Below are 7,034 nucleotides of genomic sequence, written 5' to 3' on the forward strand. Positions count from 1 at the left end.
TTGTCCCATGTTGGAACTTAATTCTCCTAGGAAAGTGTTGATTTGTTGCCAATAGTTTTGTGGAGGGAAGTGCATCGCTTGAGGCATCTCAGGGATTTCATGATGAGGAATTTCCTCATGCTCATGTTGAGGTCCATGCTCTCTTGTTTGCTCCATCCTTTTCTTAGTGATGGGCTTGTCCTCTTCAATGAGAATGTCTCTGGCCTTAGGTGCCCTAGATGGTTATGGAAAAATAAAAAGCAATACTTTTACCACACCAAACTTAGAAGGTTTGCTCGTCTCCGAGCAAAAGAAGAAAGAAAGGATGAGAAGAAGAAGAGATGGAGAAGATGGAGATGTGTGAATGGTTCGGCCAGGGGGTTTAGGTGGTAATGATGTGTGAAAAGGAAAGAGTGATGGTTTGAATTTGAGTGGGTGGGTGTAGGTGAGTTGTATGATGGTTTTGGAGGAGTAATGGAGGTGATTGGTGAAGGATATTTGTGGAAGAGAGTTATGAAAAGGTGTGAAGAGGAGAGAAGAAGATGTGGGGATCCTGTGGGGTCCACAGATCAAGTGGGGTCAAGGACTTAACATCCCTGCTCCAATTAGTCATGTAAAATGCCCTTGCTGTGTAATCCTGGCGTTTAACGCCAGACTGCTGCCTGTTTCTTGCGTTAAACGCCACTTCCATGCTCTGTTCTGGCATTTAACGCCAGGTAGATGCTTGTTTCTGGCGTTAAACGCCAGCTTGGTGCCTAACGCCAGACAGATGCTTGTTTCTGGCGTTTAAACGCCAGACTGTTCTCCTCCAGGGAGTGCTATTTTTCATTCTATTTTTTATTTTTTCAGTAGTTTTTGTGACTTCACATGATTATCAACCTAAAGAACACATAAAATAACAATGGAAAATAAATAAATATAATTAGATAACATTGGGTTGCCTCCCAACAAGCGCTTCTTTAATGTCAATAGCTTGACAGTGAGCTCTCATGGAGCCTCACATATGTTCAGACCAAGGTTGGAACCTCCCAACACCAAACTTAGAGTTTGGTTGTGGAGGTTCAACACCAAACTTAGAGTTTGGTTGTGACCTCCCAACACCAAACTTAGAGTTTGACTATGGGGGCTTTGGTTGACTTTGCAGTAAGAGAAGCTTTTCATGCTTCCTCTCCATGGTTACAGAAGGAGATCCTTGAGTTTTAAACACAAGGTAGTCCTCATTCAGTTGAAGGACCAACTCTCCTCTGTCCACATCAATCACAGCTCTTGCTGTGGCTAGGAAGGGTCTTCCAAGGATGATGGGTTCACCCTCATCCTTCCCAGTGTCTAGGATTATGAAATCAGTAGGGATGTAAAGGCCTTTAACCTTTACTAACACGTCCTCTACTAGTCCATAAGCTTATTTTCTTGAGTTGTCTGCCATCTCTAATGAGATTCTGGCAGCTTGCACCTCAAAGATTCCCAGTTTCTCCATTACAGAGAGGGGCATGAGGTTTATCTCTGACCCAAGGTCACATAGAGCCTTCTCAAAGGTCATGGTGCCTATGGTACAAGATATTAAGAACTTTCCAGGATCCTGTTTATTCTGAGGCAATCGCAGTTGATCCAGATCACTCAGTTCATTGGTGAGCAAGGGAGGTTCATCTTCCGAAGTCTCATTACCAAATAATTTGGCATTCAGCTTCATGATTGTACCAAGGTACTTGGCAACTTGCTCTTCAGTAACATCTTCATTTTCTTCAGAAGAAGAATATTCATCAGAGCTCATGAATGGCATAAGGAGGTTTAATGGAATCTCTCTGGTCTCCAGATGAGCCTCAGAGTCCTTTGGTTCCTCAGAGGGAAACTCCTTATTGATCTCTAGACGTCCCAGGAGGTCTTCCTCACTGGGGTTCACGTCCTCTCCCTCCCTTGTAGGTTTGGCCATGATGGTCAATTCAATGGCCTTGCACTCTCCTTTTGGGTTTTCTTCTGTATTGCTTGGGAGAGAACTAGGAGGGGTTTCAATGATCCTTTTACTCAGCTGGCCCACTTGTGCTTCCAAATTTCTAATGGAGGACCTTGTTTCATTCATGAAACTTAGAGTGGCCTTAAATAGATCAGAGACTATGTTTGCCAAGCTAGATGGGGTCTGCTCAGAAATCTCTGTCTTTTGCTGAGTGGATGATGGAAAAGGCTTGCTATTGCTAAACCTATTTCTTCCACCATTATTAAAGCCTTGTTGAGGCTTTTATTGATCCTTCCATGAAAGATTTGGGTGATTTCTCTATGAGGGATTATAGGTGTTTCCATAGGGTTCACCCATGTAATTCACCTCTACTATTGCAGGGTTCTCAGGATCATAAGCTTCTTCCTCAGAAGATGCCTCTTGAGTACTGTTGGATGCAGCTTGCATTCCATTCAGACTCTGAGAAATCATATTGACTTGCTGAGTCAATATTTTGTTCTGAGCCAATATGGCATTCAGAGTATCAATTTCAAGAACTTCCTTCTTTTGAGGCGTCCCATTACTTACAGGATTCCTCTCAGAAGTGTACATGAACTGGTTATTAGCAACCATGTCAATGAATTCTTGAGCTTCTGCAGGCATTTTCTTTAGGTGAATGGATCCACCTGCAGAATGGTCTAATGACATCTTTGATAGTTCAGATAGACCATCATAGAATATATCCAGAATGGTCCATTCTGAAAGCATGTCAGAAGGACACTTTTTGGTCAGTTGCTTATATCTCTCCCAAGCTTCATAGAGGGATTCACCTTCTTTCTGTCTGAAGGTTTGAACATCCACTCTAAGCTTACTAAGCTTTTGAGGAGGAAAGAACTCTGCTAAGAAAGCCGTGACCAGCTTATCCCAAGAATTCAGGCTATCTTTAGGTTGAGAGTCCAACCATACTCTAGCTCTGTCTCTTATAGCAAATGGAAAAGCATAAGCCTGTAGACCTCGGGATCAACCCCATTGGTCTTAACAGTATCACAGATCTGCAAGAATTTAGTCAAGAACTGAAAAGGATCTTCAGATGAAACTCCATAAAACTTGCATTCTGTTGCATCAGAGAAACTAATTGAGGTTTAAGCTCAAAATTGTTTGCTCCAATGGCAGGGATTGAGATGCTTCTTCCATGTAGATTGGAATTAGGTGCAGTGAAGTCACCAAGCATCCTCCTTGCATTGTTATTATTTTCGGCCATATCTTCTTCTTTTTCGAAAATTTCTGTCAGATTTTCTCCTGAGAGTTGTGCTTTAGCTTCCCTTAGCTTCCTCTTCAGAGTCCTTTCAGGTTCAGGATCAGCTTCAACAAGAATGTTCTTATCCTTGTTCCTGCTCATATGAAAAAGAAGAAGTAGTAGAAAAGAAAATATGGAATCCTCTATGTCACAGTATAGAGATTCCTTTATGTGAGTAGAAGAAAGTAAGAATAGAAGAAGGAAAAGATGAGAATCCAAACACAGGGGTGAGGATAGAGGTGTTAATGGATGAATAAATAAATAGAAAGAGATTAGAGATGAGAGAAGAATTCGAAAATTTAACAAAATAAAATAAAAATATTTTAAATTTAAATTTAAAATTTGAAAATTAAAATTGAAATTAAATTAAATTAAAATTAAAACAATTAGTTAATTAAAACGAAATTTTGAAAAAGAGGGAAGGGATTTTCGAAAATTAAAGGTAGAGGGTTAGTTGGGCAGTTTTGAAAAAGATATGATTGAAACAAAAAGATAAGATTGATTGAAAAAGATTTGAAAATTGTTTTTGAAAAAGATAAGAATCAATCAAAAAGTTAAGTGGTTAATTGAAAAAGATTTGAAAATCAAATTTGAAAAGATAAGAAGTTAGAAAAGATTTTGAAATTGATTTTGAAAAAGATGTGATTGAAATTTATTTTGAAAAAGATTTGAAAAAGAAATTTAAAAAGATTTGATTTTCAAACTTAAAGTTGATTACTTGACTAACAAGAAACTAAAAAGATATGATTTTAAAATTTAAAGATTGAACTTTTCTTACTAGGCAAGTAACAAACTTAACATTTTTGAATCAATCACATTAAATGCTAATAAGATTTTCGAAAATTATGAAAAAGATTTTTGAAAATTTATTTTGAAAATTTTGAAAATTGTGAAAGAAAAATGAGAAAGATTTGATTTTTGAAAAAGATTTGAAAAAGATAGAGTTTTTAAAATGAAAATTTGATTTGACTCATAAGAAACAACTAATTTTGAAAATTTTTTGAAAAAGTCAATCCAAATTTTCGAAATTTTATGATAGAATAAGGGAAAGATATTTTTTTATTTTTGAATTTTTAATGATGAGAGAGAGAAACACATAAAATTGACACAAAACATAAAAATTATGAATCAAAACAACTAATGCATGCAAGAACACTATGAATGTTAAGATGAATACCAAGAACACTTTGAATGTCAAGATGAACATCAAGACTTATTTTTGAAAATTTTCAAGAAAAGAAAAACATGCAAGACACCAAACTTAAAAATTTTTATTCTTTAGACATTAATAATTCAAGAATGCATATGAAAAACAAGGAAAGACACAAAACAAAAAAATATGAAGATCAAACAAGAAGACTGGCCAAGAACAACTTGAAGATCATGAAAAATGCAATGCATGAAAGTTTTGAAAATAATTTTTGAAAAATTAAAAAGATACAATTGACACCAAACTTAAAACTTGACTCTAAACTCAAACAAGAAACACAAAAATATTTTTGGATTTTATGATTTTATTAATTTTTTTTTTGATTTTTCGAAAATTAATTGGGAAAAACAAAAAAAGAAGAAAGTTTTTTTGTATTTTTCGAAAATAAGAAATAAAAAGCTTAAAATTAAGATAAAAATACCTAATCTGAGCAACAAGATGAACCGTCAGTTGTCCAAACTCGAACAATCAACGGCGCTAAAAACTTGGTGTGCGAAATCGTGATCATTCCTTCCTTGGTAACGACGCTAAAAACTCAATACGCACGTTCATGTTCTTAATTTTGTTTCACAACTTCGTACAACTAACCACCAAGTGCACTGGGTCGTCCAAGTAATAAACCTTACGTGAATAAGGGCCGATCCCACGGAGATTGTCGGCTTGAAGCAAGCTATGGTCACCTTGTAAATCTCAGTCAGGCGGATTCAAATGTATTAAGAGATTATAGTATACTAAAAGATAATTAAAATAGGATAGAGATACTTATGTAATTCATTGGTGAGAGTTTCAGATAAGCGTGTAGAGATGCTTTCGTTCCTCTGAACCTCTGCTTTCCTACTGTCTTCATCCAACCATTCCTACTCCTTTCCATGCCGAGCTTTATGTAGGGCATCACGGTTGTCAATGGCTACATCCCATCCTCTCTGTGAAAATGGTCCAATGCGCTGTCACTGCATGGCTAATCATCTGTTGGTTCTCGATCATACTGGAATAGGATTTACTATCCTTTTGCGTCTGTCACTACGACCAGCACTCGCGAGTTTGAAGCTCGTCACAGCCATCCCTTCCCAGATCCTACTCGGAATACTACAGACAAGGTTTAGACTTTCCGGATCTCAAGAATGGCCATCCATGGGTTCTAACTTATACCATGAAGATTCTAATATCTCGGACTCGGTCCTCTGTATTAGACATCCAAGTGATATTCATTCTAGCTTGTTTGCATATAGAACGGAAGTGTTTGTCAGGCACGCGTTCATAGGTGAGAATGATGATGAGCGTCACATAATCATCATATTCATCATGTTCTTGGGTGCGAATGGATATCTTAGAATAGGAATAAGCTTGAATTGAATAGAAAAATAGTAGTACTTTGTACTAATTCATGAGGAACAACAGAGCTCCACACCTTAATCTATGGTGTGTAGAAACTCTACTGTTTGAAAATACATAAGTGATAATGGTCCAGGCATGGCCGAATGGCCAGCCCCCATGAAAGTCTAAGATAGCATAAAACTAATCAAAGATGATCCAAAGATATAAATACAATAGTAAAAAGTCCTATTTTTACTAAACTAGTTACTAGGGTTTGCAGAATTGAGTAAATGATGCAGAAATCCACTTCTGGGGCCCACTTGGTGTGTGCTTGGGCTGAGCATTGAGTTTTACACATGTAGAGGCTTCTCTTGGAGTTGAACGCCAGTTTGTAGCCATTTTCTGGCGTTGAACTCCACTTTGTAACCTATTTCTGGCGTTTGACTCCAGAATGCAGCATGGAACTGACATTGAACGCCAGTTTACGTCATCTATCCTTATTCAAAGTATGGACTATTTTATATTGCTGGAAAGCCCTGGATGTCCACTTTTCAACGCAATTGAGAGCGCGCCATTTAGAGTTTTGTAACTCCAGAAAATCTACTTTGAGTGCAGGGAGGTCAGAATCCAACAGCATCTGCAGTCCTTCTTCAACCTCTGAATCTGGTTTTTGCTCAAGTCCCTCAATTTCAGCCAAAAAATACCTGAAATCACAGAAAAACACACAAACTCATAGTAAAGTCTAAAAATGTGAATTTTAATTAAAAGCTAATAAAAATATACTAAAAACTAATTAAATTATACTGAAAACTATGTAAAAACAATGCCAAAAAGCGTATAAATTATCCGCTCATCAAATACCCATCTAGGAAGCAATAGTACTCATGTCCTGCTAATCTTTCAAGCATCTAGTCCATGAAAGGTAAGGGAAAGTGGTCCTTCCAGGTGGCTTCATTGAGTTTCCAGTAGTCAATGCACATACGCCATCCGGTCACTGTGCTTGTGGGTATCAATTCATTCTTCTCATTTGCCACAATAGTGATCCCTCCTTTCTTAGGGACTACTTGCACCGGGCTTACCCAAGGACTGTCTGAGATGGGGTAGATCACCCCTGCTTGCCACAATTTCAATAATTCTTTCTGAACCATTTCATTCATAGTTGGGTTCAGCCTCCTTTGTTGTTGTCTTGAAGGTTTGGCATCTTCTTCAAGTAAGATCTTATGCATACACATTGAAGGACTGATCCCTTTTAAATCTGCAAGTGTCCAACCTATGGCATCCTTGTGTTGTCTCAGCACTTGGATGAG

At 37.5% G+C, this 7,034-nt stretch overlaps 1 non-coding gene across 1 annotated transcript; it reads left to right on the forward strand.

Moving 5' to 3' along the window:
* The first annotated feature begins 2,668 nt into the window (after nt 1-2,668).
* Nucleotides 2,669-2,776, forward strand: LOC112787648 (small nucleolar RNA R71). The gene has a single exon (XR_003195049.1). It is a non-coding gene; the product is annotated as a small nucleolar RNA R71 (small nucleolar RNA).
* The last annotated feature ends 4,258 nt before the right edge of the window (nt 2,777-7,034 follow it).

This window comes from Arachis hypogaea, chromosome 20, assembly GCF_003086295.3.
Source record: "Arachis hypogaea cultivar Tifrunner chromosome 20, arahy.Tifrunner.gnm2.J5K5, whole genome shotgun sequence".
Lineage (NCBI taxonomy): Eukaryota > Viridiplantae > Streptophyta > Magnoliopsida > Fabales > Fabaceae > Arachis > Arachis hypogaea.